Here is a 14,498-nt window from a genome sequence, read left to right on the forward strand (position 1 = left end):
TCATGAAAGGTAGAGAAAGGTGCAGAAAGTCCCTTTTGGATTTAGCCCATTCAAATTTGAGCAGCATGCTTCTTTTTCCCGCGACATGCGTCGTCTTGTCAGGGCTTGGCGCATGCGCTTGGCGTTCCGTTCGCGATCTTGAGGAGCAATTTGAGCAGCATGCGCCTTTTTTTGCCGCGTTGTCCGTTTCGTGACACCTTAGTGGACAAGTGGTGAGCAGAGAGTGATTTTTCCAATTTTTGCGGCACACACGTTTTTGCCCGCGTACAACTTCTTCATTTCTAGTGGACCAGCGGTGAGTGGTGGCGCCCGTCCAGTTTCAGCCCGTCCAGTTTCAGTGGTACATACATGCGCTAGGGGTTTTCTGCGTACGGACGGATGCTTCGCCGAGTCACATGCAACTTCGCTGCGATATCTGTTAAAGGCATTGTTAACACCGCACACGTGTATAGCCGATTATATCGAACTAATCAGTGGGTGAACTGATTATCTGAAAGGCTTGAAAATTATTTTGTCATTTGTACATCAAAAAGTACGTGGGTCTACGGTAAGGTATGCTTACGTATTCATTAAACAACATACTAATGTGAGTAGGTTTATTTAATGCGCCCTGGAAAAAAAAAAGACGCCACAAATCACACCCAGCGCTAAATGTAGCTCAAATCCAGCGCTAATGTCGTTCTGTAGCGATTGGTGTAGTTCTAAATCCTGCGCTAAATGCAGCCCCACTACTGTGAAAGCTGAGGAAGTACGCAGCACGGGCCCCCGGAGATTCCTGTTGCGCTGTTGTTAGCCTCTGTCTATGAATGATCTCTCGCAGGAATTCGCAACACCTGCGCCGGAGAAGCACCGGTGAGAGGAGGAATCGCGCGCCTTGCGAGGCGGTGCCGCCCTCTCTTGGGCGGCGTGGGTATCAGCCGCATGTTCCCGAAGCGTTTTTAGCGGTTTTAAGTTAATTATTGCGATTACTGCTCGGTTATTTCTGTTAATTATATTATTTTAGACTTTGTTCGTTTATTTTAACCCTGTTTTGAGCATTGCTAGCCCTGTTTTACGCCTGTATTGACCACTTGACTGTGAGCGTGATCACGCCGCCTGAGATCTACGGATATGGACGAGCAGGGCCCCTAAGGTACTAGGCGCTTAAAAACACATTTTTATGCCTCCATAATTTGCGTGGACGTGTGGCTTATTACCACGATCCCATTTAGGTTATTCGCCAGTACAGAGCATAATTGCTTATACGTAATCACGTCGTTAATTCGAACACGAACAGTTACCAAAATTTTCGATCGTGTCGATCCAGGTTCAGTTGACTCTGGAGCACTTCCATACTTGCTACAGAGCAGGTACACTTCGCATTTCAGTAACACATGCTTTGACAGCTAATACAATGTTCGAGTTTAAATTTATACTGGTGCAAGATCTCAATATGACACTGAGCAATGGCTTTACATGTACGCATCGCTCGATCACAACAATGCTCGAAACAAGGGAAGATTTGAGGTGTGGTTTTTCTAGAGGAGCTACAGGCATTGCCCTTGGTACAACGCAGTATTAGCATCCGGAAATACTTCTATCTGTACGCTAGAAATTCTAATAGGAAGGGTCACTGGTCAGTTCCCGGAATTTAATTTATGAAATACTAAAAATAAGAAATTTTATCATTATTTTGTTTAGATTTAAGCCCTTACACCCCTAGTCGCTACCCGTACCGCTGAACTAGTGTGGGCGGGCTACTAACTGCCTGTCTTCGTAATACTCCAAACTGCTAATTACAACAGTATTTGAACGTGCTGCGGTTTTACGCACCATAACCGCGACGTCACTATGAGGCCCGCCAAGATGATAGCGCACTGATATAAATGTAAGTGCACGAGTGGCTTTGCATTCCGTCCCCATCAAAGTTCGGCCGATACGGCCGGGATCGCACCCGCGACCTGGAGCTCAGCAACGCAGTGCCTGGGCCACTGGGCTGCCTCTGCGGCAAGCGTAACACTTGTGTAGCTCATAAAGCTGCCTCTGACGCAACAGAGTTCGTTCCGCCGCTGCAGAAGCGTGGTTTATTTATAGTGTTGCTTAAAGTGTAATAGCTTGTGCAGGTTGGTTGGCTACTATGTGAGTGAGATACATGTCCACGTCTTTGGTAATTAAAATATTGTCTCGTGTTCGAGATGTAAAGAGTTACATTAAATTTTACATGCCCTGCTTCAAGAGACTTGGGCTATATCACTGTCTGTTGCTTATAAATTTGCTGACAGTTGTCGCTCACCCGCAGCGCTGCGGTACGTGGACGACGCGGATCCCGACGGCGTTAGGTTATGGCCCGAATGGATGGAGACGTGCCTGTTGGCTCCGACGCTTCCACCGGGTCCGCTGTAGCTGTTTACGCTGCCGCTGAACGCGACGAGCGTGCGGCTCCCGCTGCCCAGGCCAGATGAAGCGGAGGGCCTCGGCGAGCTCAGAGCTGTGGCCAAATGCGACCGGCGAGCCGACAGCTCGGCGCCGGAATTTGTGGCTCGCGTTCGAGAGCCCGAGCGCCTCATGGTCTTCTCTTCGCCGCTGGCTCGCCGTGACGGCCCAGCCACTCGGCGAGAATAGGACGCACTGCTCGGGCTTCTCCAACCGCGAGGCGGCAGTGAAGTTGAAGTTGAAATCCTGTGTGATTGACTCGCACCCACTTTAGGGATTGTCCGGGAAACGGACAGTCTAAGAAAATTTGGCGTAGATGAATTGTAAGACTTTTTAAAAATTTTGTATTAATCATATAAATTATTATTGGTAACATAACTGAATAATTCACTGATTGATTGAATCATCAACACTATAGTACATACCCACTTTGGGGAATTAGACAAGACTGCGTATCGTAACGTTTCTATGATAACTTGAAGAATGCTTATTAATAAAAAAATAAAATAAGATTAAATAGAAAAAGAACGAAATAACAGCTAAGATATCAACGAAATTATGCAGTTATTGTGCGAAGAATTTTGACCATCGTTGTCGCCGTCTTTTTCGGATTTTGCCTGCGCAGTTCGAGTGTGCGTTGGAACTAGAGTGCTACTGCTTGAGGCAAAGCATCGTGCGAGCTGGAAACAAAAGAACGAGTGGTGGCGGTGGTGGTGTTAAAGGTGTCGCATTTGCTATAGATGGGTACGCTTCTTCGCACCCTCTTGGTACTTACCCTTTTGGAGGAAAGGGTAGGGGAACGAGCTTTAGTAGGAGATGGGAGGCGAGGGGAGGGGGTGGGGCGGTGTCCATAAAACAGTCCATAAAAGGTGCCGGTCCACCGCTTGGCCTTCTTCATTGCCGGAAATTTACCGGCCGTTAACGGCGAGGGGAGCTTCTACGTAATTTTTTCCGCCAATTCCATGAGATCCCTGGATAATCGCATAGACTCGACATTAAATGTCACCGCTGGTACTTTGGCACTGAAATCTTAAAAATAAAAACATTCCGTTATAGCCTACGGCATGCAGAGCTGAACTTCAGGCTCATAGCTTTGAAGCGTGACGGTTTGTTTTATACACTCCATTATGCTTAAGTGTTACAGAGCAAAGAATACGCATCTTTGCCGAATATTCTTCGCGCTGTTTTTCTCAATCATAATGGAGCTTTTCTTATCCTGTAGCGGCTGCCTCTTCTGTCACATGGCACAGAAACTTGCGTTAAGAGTTAAGAAGCCCCAGTGCACTTGCACCTGTATTGGGAAGTGCCCACATTTTTCACTGAAGGAAACATGTCCACACTGCCCCCCCTTCCAGTGACGGAAACAGATGCCTATCGTTCAGTGTGGACTTATCGTGACTTCCAAGTGGCATGTTTCTGCCTACTACTGCATACCGGTCTCCGCTACAGCGCCTTGCTGCACCGCAAGACGCTGACTGAATTTATGCGCAGCTGAGGCCCTACAGCAAACACGTAATGGTATACCAGGTGTTTCTACGAAGATTTTAAGTAATATTTGAATATATAGTGGTTTTGAAATGAAAGGGAGGTTCCTTCGGACACATATGCCATCAACAGTGGTGGCAATGGGGTAACGCTGGATACGTGCTAATTAGTCACAAATTAAGAAAAAAAATTACCAGGTCTGTGCGATGATTCTACAGACACCCTTTGTTGTTTGCGAATGCGAAGTCCAGACTTCACTTTATGACGTCAGACAAGATTAATGACCGTGTGTACAATTTCATTGCTATGAAAGCGTCCGCGTTGGCAAGGCCACGCGAAAACTTATGCTCTAGCCGCTGATGATGATTAGTTTTGACATAGCCCTTTGTATTGCGCGGACAGCTTTACTGCTACGCCCCGCTACGCCGTTTACGTGACATGACACATGGTGCAAAAGTACGCATCTGCAGTGTTTGCAACTACGTAGATGCACATGTGACACCTCGCGTGATAGAAGACCACTGTTGATGTTGCTGCTGGTGATGACCATGAATCATAGCTGAGCTCTTTGTCATAGGTGGCCAGCTTTACTGCATTTACAGTTTGCGCGTTTAGCTTGGCGTTACAACTGGTGCACAACTACGCCATCGCATCGTTTCCACTTTAGTGGCTGCGCACGTGACCATTCATGATGTTGAGGACGCTGCTGCTGCTGCTGCTGATGATGATGATGGTGATTATCAATGTGGTGTGACCATTTGTGGGTCGGCTACCTTAAAGCGCCTACTTCATATATGTGGAAGCTGGTGCGATACTGCAGGCACGAAATGTGCGACTACGTAGCTAAGCACGTGACTTCTCGCGTGGCAGAGTGGCTCAGAAGCGCGTATATGTTGGGAGGGTGGCTGAGCGGAAGAACATATTACTCCCATGCAGAGTGCCCTGTTCAGTACCGGCGCAAACTGCACGTTCCTTGCTCATTTTGCGCGATGGCTGAGACCGACACCAGCGGCGGTGGCAGCGGGCGACAACGCCACCGTAAACGGCTATTAGAATGGGCTGATAACAGTTTACGCTGTAAAATATATTGCCGCGACGTCAAAACCGTGGTTGTAAAAGTCAGGATGAGAGGAACAGCAGCAGGTCGGTCTTTTTAATTCCGCGCGCTAGCGACTTCCTCTTTGTCTTCATGCCTTTTTTGAAGCGTATTTGCGTTGTCTTCGTATTTCTCGCAATATGCACGCTTTCAATCTTTCTGCATCTAATAATCTCAGGGGGCTCATTGTAACTTACAAATGGAAGCGAGCTTTCTGTAAGTGTCATACCAACTCTTGTGTATGAAAAAAAAAAAGCGAATACCCGTAGAACTGCAGTACCAAACACTCACAGGGTCCACTTTGCATCCGCCTAAGATGACTCGAAGGCGAAAGCCATCTTTTTCTTCCTTTTTTCTCAATCGGTGCACTGATCCTCCCCCGCCCCCTCCGAAAGCTTTCTGCCCCTAACGTGGCTTTGCACTGCCTCCAGGATCGGAGGCATTTCAAGCTTTCAGCACCTCACCTGGTTTTGCACTGCCTCCGTGATCGCCCATCTTTGATCAAGCGACGATGACATGTAACGACATCATCATGTAACGTCACGCTATCATGACGTCGCAATTTTGGCGATCTGTGACGTCATGACGACGTCATATGGTGAGGTGATCACGTGGGGATTTTTTGCGTCACCCGTGTTGACACCGACGCCGCAGGACGCCGACGCTGATCCGACGGCTAATTTTCACGTTTGATAAGGCATCTAAGGCTTTCGCCTTAATAATTCTCTTTTTCAGAGTGCGTGAAACCAAAACTGGCACCCGTGGCCGCACATGTGTGAAAAGCGTCTTCATTATGAAACTTGCTGAAGACCGGAAATGCACGTCCAACGGTGCCATGCCGTCCAAATACCAATGGACATGACGCAAATTTGAGATGTCGCTGTGTTACAGTGGTTACGGTGCTCGGCAGCCAACCCAAAATCGCGGATTCTTTCCTGGCGGCGGTGACTGCATCTTGGATGGAGACGAAAATGCTAGAGGCCCCTGTACTTAGATTTAGGTACACGTTAAAGAACCCTAGGTGGTCTAAATTTCCAGAGCCATCCACTACGGTGTACCTCATAATCATATCATGGTATTAGCACATAAAACAGTTATTACATAGTGAAAATCTGTGCTGTTATAATTTTCTTGACGTACGATCCACATGCAAAGGCATCAGTGAAGAAACGTTTTACTTTCGCGTTATACACACTCCTATGTAATTTGTTTCAGTGCTATACCGCGTTTGAATGCGTATAGGATGTTTAAGTTACAGCAAAAGTGCAGATGTATCGCGGTGTATGAAAAAGGCCACCGTGAATTTTCAGAACACACGTTAATTTCAAGGAAGGCTTTAGCCAATTCATTCACTCGAACAATAGAAGCGTGGCATGACGGTTCATGTGTTCGTTTGACGCCAGCACAGCGCCCATCCTTAAAGTGAACAAGTAGCTTTTTACTAACAGTAAATAGGCACCACAGAAATGCGATAGTACTTTTATTTCTATCCAGAATCTTGGCCGTAAAATTATTCAGAAATTTTCAAGAGGGGCTAACAACTATGGTAATATTACGATGACTTCGAAATTGCCGGACAAATTACGTCGGCGGAGCGGTCGAAGTGTTCGTGAGAAGCACGTTCCTACGCTAAAATGACTGGCGTTCGAACCCTCACGCGATCTATATACGTCAAAACCTACGTTATACTACAATTCATCTCTTTAACATCGTTTATAACCCCGTAAAATTTCCGTCACACGAACGTTTGTTCATCCCATTAGTGCGCTGTATATTTCGATTCCGACGGCAAATCGCACAATACACAAAGGAACATCTGCAGTGCCTAAAGTTCGTTTAAAAGCGGCATTCGATTGCTGGCGTGAAGCAGCCTCTCGCACACGGCCTTCCTTACTATGTTCTTCGAAAGCCGTGGAACGCCTGAAACATAGAGCCACCCTCCGTGATTCACGTGCGCCTCCTCCAGGAATTTTTATTCATAACGCGGATGACCCGTCCATCGTTTTAGATGAGGGTGAGGCTGACAATCTTGTCGTATCTTAAGAACGGTTCCCTCTTGTTGTACAGCAAGGTCCAAGGCTCCATGAACTCCTTGTCGACACTGTTCAGTATAACGCCCGTCGCGTGGGACGCCGCGTAGAAGGCACCCACCAAACCCTTCTCTCGGATCTTGGGACACGCCTCGACGACGGCGTACATCAGCGCTAGCGCCGCTTCGTCACCGTCAGCGAGCAACCAGCGAAGCGCGGGCCGCCCACGCTGGTCTGCCTGAACGCCCACGTAGCCGACCACCGCTACGTGGCCTTCGGAGGACGCGACCGTCGCCACCTTGACCGTCTGCTCCTCTTCGGCGAGCGCGACGCGCAGATAGTAACTCCTGTCGAAACCGAACACGCCGTGGTCGTACTCGATCACGGCCTCCGAGTCGCGCTTCAAGTCCAAGTCCCTGACATGCACGCCATCGCGGCTTGCGCTGGGAGCCGGGAAAGAGCCCCGGCGTAACGTGACGTGGCAGTAGATGATGTCGCCCCAGTAGGACACGTGGAAATGGTAGCGATCCAGGAAGGGCAGGGCGCGCACCTGCGGCATCGCGGTGCACACGTTCTTGCCCTGGCAGGCGTCGAGCATCCGGCTCCAGAGCATGCGGCTCAGTCCCACGTTGTCGCGCTCCCGGGAGACGTGGAAGAAGCCGCAGAAGGACACCTCGTCGTCGAACGTAATGACGCAGGCCGACGCGCACACGTCGCCGCCTGTGAGAAACCGCACGCGCGCGCGTGACGATTGAGCGCCATGAAGCAGCTTACTTCGTAGAGTGGAAGTTGAGGAATGGCTCATCATGTTTTCCACTGACGGTGCGTGTTAACAACATCGGCATCGATAAAAATATATATGCCGTTTTGGCAGTAAATACGAGAGAAATGTATCAGCACAACGTAGGGAGCATTATAAGCGTAAGGGGCATTACAAGGCAGGCATTAGAAGCGAAAATTAGCGTCCTCCTACTGCGCATTATGTGCAACGTATGCGGTCTTAAGTTACGAAAGAAGTGCTCTAATTGCAGGTTTAAGGCTTGCGTTAGGGATAATACAGTTAGCATCCTTGTAGTTAGAATGCAGCGCTGAAAAGTTGAGATAGACGGGAACAAGCACACATGATCAGCCACTATCATCTCATTGTCAGTGCTGGTTTCAGTTTCTGTCCCCATTTTGCAGCGCTCTATATAACTACAGGCATGTTACGACAGTACTATAGATAGCCAAGCTTTAAAAAAAATCACGCCATATTCACGGAATGAATGATGATGAGTGGGGCGAAGCTCGAGAGGGGAGATCATCGGTAAAACCGTAACTCTCCCGTGAAAGTTCGCCCATTACATCATTAAGAAAGACGTAAGACTCGCAAGTTCACTTCATAGAACTCGCAACTCGTAAGACTCGCAAGTGCACTTCATAGAACTAGGCGGTCACGTACCACGAAAGACATGCATGTACAGACCCACGGCTTTAGGATGTATAGCGTAGTGGGTTCCTCGCAAGTGCACTTAAAATTATGATGATTTATAGCGTAGTGGGTTGCTCGCAAGTGCACTTCATAGAACTAGGCGGTCACGTACCACGAAAGACATGCATGTACAGACCCACTGTTTTAGGAGCTTCGCCCCTAAAAAATCAGTATAGTTTACATAACAATTCTCCATGTCATATACACAACTGACCTACACAGCCGAGCGACCTTCGATCCAGCATCTGTTATGGGTTGGATTACCTTAACAGTTGCTAGTTATGGCAAACTACCGCTATGCTAGAAATGGCACAGAAAGGTATAGCCTGCATGAGTCGGATAATACCGCTCAATGCACCACCCCACCAGGATATTGTGTACTTTCATGCATGAAGGTAACTATCGCGAAATACCGTGGCTTGTGTGTTGTATATTGAGTACTAATGAATGATTCGAGCGACACGTAGTGGCAAAAGTGGCGTGACAAATAACGCGCACGGCAGTCAAAACACGCATGGCTGTCGCTTCATAGACTTGAGTTATGGGCAGGGCTTACAGTCAGGGTGGGCCCGGGGGCCTCGACAGTCCGACGGTGGCACTGCAGCACCCATTTGACAAGTGCTGGAGCTCAATTTTTTGGCAGTAGTGCTTTGTGCGGGGAAATTATACTCTGAAATTTTCCGAATAATGATTTAATCGCGAATGTTTGGTTGACGGGGTGTTAGCAAAACAGAAGAAAACAGGTATCGTCGTACTGCTGAATGCCATTCACTGAGACACTGAACACTACGCGCAAGGCCTCCTGAAACCGCGGGTCACCACCCTGTTCGACAGAGCGTCTTGGCACAACATACTGCTTCACAAGGCACCTGAGTGTCAAGCTACCTGCTCGTGAATCAGTAATAGTTCACCTTGGTCTGTTTAGTATGCCACTCAATCTTCATTGTTTTAGCTGTGCATCACAAGCCTGTAATTGCAAAGACGCATGTATTTTGCCTACTTTATTAGGCAAGAGGTAGTGAAAATAAAATATAGCATTGTCGTGCCTGAGGTTCTGAATCCAGTGAGTCAACTAATGTTACTTACTTTGAGCTCACATATATTTTAAGCCTTTACATCAGGAGTTATTTTTGAAAAATCGTTCCCAAAATAATTTCATTTAATGCTTGATTTGATTGACACGTTGAATAACTGCCCGAAATACATTCGGAATAATATATGTACTTGTATAGCATTCATAAGCATTTGTTCAGTTCTAGAGACTGAACAAATGCATCACTGGACTGTGATCATCGCAAACACCTCTCTTAACGCTTAATCTATAGCATATACAGTGAAATCTCGTTGATACGATTTAGCACAATACGTTTTTAGCCTAATACGTTTTTGTTTTTATTCCCGGCCAACATCCCTTCCAAATAATGCATTTTCATGCGTTTATTAAGATCACATTTTTGCCCGAAATTGGATAATACGACCGCGAAAGTGGATCTTAACCGATATAGCTAGAAATTCTGCGTTTATTCTTCGGTATGGTAGCTCGCATCGCGTTCCAACAACCCACGATCTGCGCGTTGCAGAGCCGCTGAGGCCACAGCAGCATCGGTTTTGCGGCGAAAATATCGCTGCTAGGCGATCTTTTCTTCGAGATCTCTCACACACACACACACACACACACACACACACACACACACACACACACACACACACACACACACACACACACACACACACACACACACACACACACACACACACACACACACACACACACACACACACACACACACACACACACCACACACACACACACACACACACACACACACACACACACACACACACACACACACACACACACACACACACACACACACACACACACACACACACACACACACACACACACACACACACACACACACACACACACACACACACACACACACACACACACACACATACACACACACACACACACACACACACACACACACACACACACACACACACACACACACACACACACACACACACACACACACACACACACACACACACACACACACACACACACACACACACACACACACACACACACACACACACACACACACACACACACACACACACACAATATATATATATATATATATATATATATATATATATATATATATATATATATATATATATATATATATATATATATATATATGTGTGGCGTTCTTTTCCGAAATGGGCTAAATCCAGAAACCGAAACTAGCTCAAATATTGCTCCATTGGCAGGTACATTATCTCAACTTTCCTCTAAAAGAGAGATCGGAACGAAATGAGTCAAATACCAACAGCTACGTGTGCTCACAGATCCCGTTTCAAAACGAAATTGAGCCAGATCCATGCGCTGTATGGATCGAAATGAGTCAAATCCAGTATGCCGAGAGTAGAGCGCTTCGGCGATCACGTGATTCGGCGAACGTGGAAGCCTCCGTGTGATTTCCCGCCTAGCCTGACTACTCTGCCTGTTTTCTGGGTGTTTGTGCAAGTTTTTTTTTTTGCCCTTTCCGAGCTGGATTATCATGGATTCTGGTGGAAGTGAAGAGATCGGCGAGAGATCGGTCCCGAGACATCGACGACATCGTGAACAGAAGCAATGTCGACGCCGACGAAGCAAGAATGTGCCACTGCCCGAATTTCAATAAAGTTTTTTCGAGAATACCGCATTGAATTCCATGTCTCAATTCGAAATGAGTCAAATCCAAAGTTATCATGCTAATAATGGTGAAATCCGCTGCATATTTTTTAATTGATTGTGGCCAGAAACATCCCCTAGCCGACATGTAAAACATATCATAGAATAGCTTTGACAGCGTTGTATTTAGTTTGCATAGCAAATTTTTGCCGTTTTCTCAAATTCTCTTTGAATGGATTTGACCCATTTCGAAAAAAAACGATATATATATATATATATATATATATATATATATATATATATATATATATATATATATATATATATATTGTCGCTTTATGAGCCCCCCCCCCCTCTAATAAAGGGAGACGTTAAAAGCCCTGGTTATCAGAAACCTGTTGCGCATATCATGTACTTTTTTTTTCCTGGGTCATATGCGGTGCTTACCACCTAAACTTGGAGAGAGACTTGTAAAAAATGTTAACTGGTACGTGCATCAGCTAAGGAATACGTTACTCACGAGATGTCGGTCGTTTTTCTCTCTCCCTGATGATGTAGAAGGAACTGGGGACGCAGCCGTACAACGACCACACCGAAGAAGCAAGGATCGCGGTCTCTTCATCTCTCCAGGCTTGCCGCAGGACGTCGCTAACGTCGTCTTCGTCAGCTACACTCAGCACGTACTTCTCAAGGAACTGCGGTGTAAGTGGGACTCCGCTTGTGGCGGCAGGAATGCCTGCATCCCTGTGGTAACTCGAGCACATTTCGGCGTGCGGTGGGTTACCGCGGAAGAAGGACTGCCCGCACAGCTTGCAACGAAGAAGTGACTGTACCTCACCGTCGTGGTGCGGCGGACTAATCTTTTGCGGCCAAGCAGCGCTGTGAGAATAGTCCGAGCGTAGGAGCCGACTTGTGGAAATGTCGCTCTCAACGTTTTCCCTCCTTTCGCTCGATAAATTTGAACGCGAAGGATGCGTGGATTCGTTGTATGGTTCTCTAGTTTTAGCATCTTGTTCGGCTCTATCGGTCTTCTTCTCCTCAGAGCGGCGAGAAGGCGAGCTATTTTCGTCATCCTTACATGATATACTAGAATTGAGAAACTTAGTTAACTTGCAGGGCTCATGAAGTTCCGGAAGCTCGCCTGTACTATAAGGCACGGCCTGTCCCTGTTGAAAGTTGGCCTTGAAATACTGCCTTGCGGGAGACCGAGGACGCGAATTTACAGCTGTAGGGCTGGTCTCTTCATCATCGTCGTCGGCTATTCTCACTAGACAGCAGGAAGAGCTCTTATTTATTGACGTAAGCTGTCCACGAGGCGAACTACCGCCGCTGCTAAGATACACGACTTCATCTGTGATGTCCGTTTTTTCTCTTCGGCAAAGGGGACTTCCAGCATAAGAGGAGGCCGACTTTATCGTGGTGAAGACGAGGCCCGTGCTTAGGTTGTCCATCATAGAAGGGTAATCGGAAGTGCCAGTCGGCGTAGTGAACTTAAGTGTACGAGTCTGAGGTACGGCGCCGCCGTGCTCGCCTCGCGCTTTAGCTTTTCTTTTCACCAGTCGCGAAAACGATGGCGTTTCCCTTGATTCTTCAACAATTTTCTGGTAGGTCACGCTTTCTGTAACCGTCATAACTTTCTCGCTTTCACATTGTCCGAAAGAGAGCGATCGAAGTTGAAGGTCGTCATGAGTAGAACTTTGATCCTCAGGAAGTGCGTCCTTTTCTCTAACTGTAGACGGGGACCGCCACCCGTCAACCATTACAGCGGACTCGTCTCTTCCTGAGACAGGGGGCTTGCGCAGAACCAATTCAGTACCTGGTACTTGTTCGTCATCCTCTCCAGAAACTGCAGATGGCAAGACTTCGCTGATATGCTTTTGTTCTCCTGTGTTCAGTACTTTTTCATCCCTTTCGTACCCATCCTGTTTATTTTGTCCAGTTGGTACTACTCTTGCATCCTCGGAATGCGTGCCCCCTTCCGCAACTCCAGGCGATGACTGCGATCCTTCAGCCCCTCTCAGGGACTGATCCTTTCTAGGATGAGACTTCTGGTCAGTTAATTTCGTACTCGTCAAATTCATGTCGTCCTCTCCAGGGGATCGCTTCGTTTCGGCTACATAGGGCACTCCTTTGGTCATATGACTTTTTCCTCCTGTGCGCTGTATATTTCCAGTGCCTCCGAATCCTTCCTGCTTACCGTGTTTCGGTAGTACTGCATTTGCATCATCTGGAAGAGCACGCACTTCCGTAAGTCCATGCGGTGCCTGCCATCCATCAACTTCCTCCAAGGACTGATCCTTTGTAGAAAGAGGAGGCTTGTGTTCATGCATTTCTATGTTTCGCAACACCACGTTTTTCTTTCCGGTGGATATCTTTTGTTCCACTGCACTGGCTAATGATTCGTTTATATTCTTTTCTTCAGTGTGCAGTACTTCTTCAGAACCGCTGAAGCATTCCTGCCTGCCGCGGTCTGGTGCCACTGAACCTGCATCCTCAAGAAGTGCATATCCTTCCTTAACTCCAAGTGGTGACTGCCAACCTTTGGCCCCACTTGTAGACGAAAAATTTGCAGGAGGACAAGGCTTGTATTTCGCCACTTCCGTACTCGTCAAATTCACGTCTTTTTCTCCAGGAGATGACTTCGTTTCAGCTGCACTGGGCAGTACTTCGGTCATACGCTTCTCTTCTTCGGTGCGTAGTATCTTTCCTGAGCCTTCGAAAGCTTCCTGTTTATCGTGGTCTGCACTTGCGCCCCCAGGAAGTGCGTCTTCTTCTGCAACTGCAGGGGATGGCTGCCTACCTTCGTCTTCTTCTGATGGCGGCTCCTTTGTAGAAAGATGAGGCTTGTGTTCATTCAGTTCTTTGCATGCTATCGCCACTTCCACCATTTTGGTAGATGGTTTTCCTTCGGCAGCAATCGCAGAGGCTTCAGGTGATGTGCTTTTCTTCAGCTTTCAATACTTCCCCTGTGATTTTGTAGCCCTCCAGTTTACCGCGTTCGTGTGATGCCGCGCTTGCATCTTCAGGAAGTGCATGCTCTTCCGTAACTAAAGGCGGTGACTGCCAGCCGTCAACTCTTGCCATGATAGCTTCCTTGGCATTTATAGCTGTGTACGTTTCGAGTTCTCTTTTTCGTTTGCTTAAGTGCCCTTGTTCCTGTATGTCATGTTTTTTATTAGATCCACCAGAAGTTATGCTGGGCTGTTGATCGGTTGTCTGCGCTGAACCACGCTGTTCGAAGAATCCTGCTAGACTGGCAACAGGGTCTGGTATCCCCTCTGGAAGAAAATCGTCACTGTCTGCTAGCGAATT

This window comes from Rhipicephalus sanguineus, chromosome 3 (assembly GCF_013339695.2).
Source record: "Rhipicephalus sanguineus isolate Rsan-2018 chromosome 3, BIME_Rsan_1.4, whole genome shotgun sequence".
In the NCBI taxonomy this organism is placed as follows: Eukaryota; Metazoa; Arthropoda; class Arachnida; order Ixodida; family Ixodidae; genus Rhipicephalus; species Rhipicephalus sanguineus.